Source organism: Nannospalax galili, unplaced genomic scaffold (assembly GCF_000622305.1).
Source record: "Nannospalax galili isolate Female #2095 unplaced genomic scaffold, S.galili_v1.0 scaffold13746, whole genome shotgun sequence".
NCBI classification, from domain to species: domain Eukaryota; kingdom Metazoa; phylum Chordata; class Mammalia; order Rodentia; family Spalacidae; genus Nannospalax; species Nannospalax galili.
In genome coordinates, this window is record NW_008354397.1 from 7771 (window position 1) to 8960 (window position 1190).

The 1190-nt window shown below is 44.2% G+C and overlaps 1 pseudogene; it reads right to left on the reverse strand.

Moving 5' to 3' along the window:
* Positions 1 to 239: 239 nt before the first annotated feature.
* Positions 240 to 360, reverse strand: LOC115067446 (annotated as a pseudogene).
* Positions 361 to 1190: the final 830 nt, after the last annotated feature.

Consider the following 1190-nt stretch of genomic DNA (forward strand, 5'->3'; position numbering starts at 1 on the left):
GAGCTGCTATGCCACCATCGCTCCAGCTGCGCCTCCATCTTGGCTCTCCGGCTATTTTCTTTCTTACTGCCAAATTCTGAATTCAGAATTTTGAAATCGATATAAAAGCTCCTATGATCCGGTTAAATATTCCTCTTCTGTGATAAGGCTCTTCACATGTCCTTTGTACACATTCAGTCTCTTGGGAGTCATGCACCCCAGCCTGAGGCTGCCTAGGGCCTGCCTCATTCCTACACTGTCGTGTTCCTTCTTGTATGTATCAAGACTCGTACTGAACAGGGAGTTCTGGGTTGCAAAAGAGGATTTATTTTTCCATCTGTCCTTCATGCCTTTTTCCACCCATTGAACAAATACAGAAAGTGCTAAATTTTATACGTTTACATTTTAAAATATCCTTTTAGCCTTTGATTCTCATAGGTTATCTCATAGGTTAGTCTCAAAGGATAACTTTGGGGTTGTTTTTTGTTGTTGTTTTAGTTTTTTGATACTAGGAATCAAACCCAGAACTCTATGCATGCCAAGCCAGTGTTACCTGTTTCTAGTTCAGTCATTTGATTTCTGGACACACACACCTCCCCCTCCCAGTACTGGGAATACCTAGGGACCCGTGTGTGTTAGGCATGCTTGATACCACAAACTAATTGCTTTTTTAAATGTTAGATTCTTTTTTTTGTTTTTTTGAGAGACAGGGTCTTCCTGTACCTTCAGCCATCCTGGAACTCCCTATGTAGACCAGGCTGTCCTGACTCTCCAGTACTGGGACTAAAGCTATGTAGACCAGACTGGCCTTGAGCTCACAGAGATCTGCCTGCCTCTGCCACCCGAGGGCTGGGATTAAAGGTGTGCACCACCATGCCTGGCTAAACTTGAGACTTTTTTAAATTTTATTTTTGGGTTTTCTGTATGTAGTATGTGTGCATATGTGCACGTATGTGGGGGTATAATGTTGTACATGTGTACACATGCATGTGGAGGCCAAAAATTGGTATTAAGAATCTTCCTCAGGTCTGGAGAGATGGCTCAGCAGTTAAGAACACTGGTGGGTCTTGCAGAAGACCCAGGTTCCAATCCCAGCACCCATATGGCAGCTAACAACTGTCCGTAACTCCAGTTCCAGGGGATCTGACAGCCTCTTCTGTCCCTGCAGGCATTGCATGACATGGGTGCACTTACCTACATGCAGGCAATAC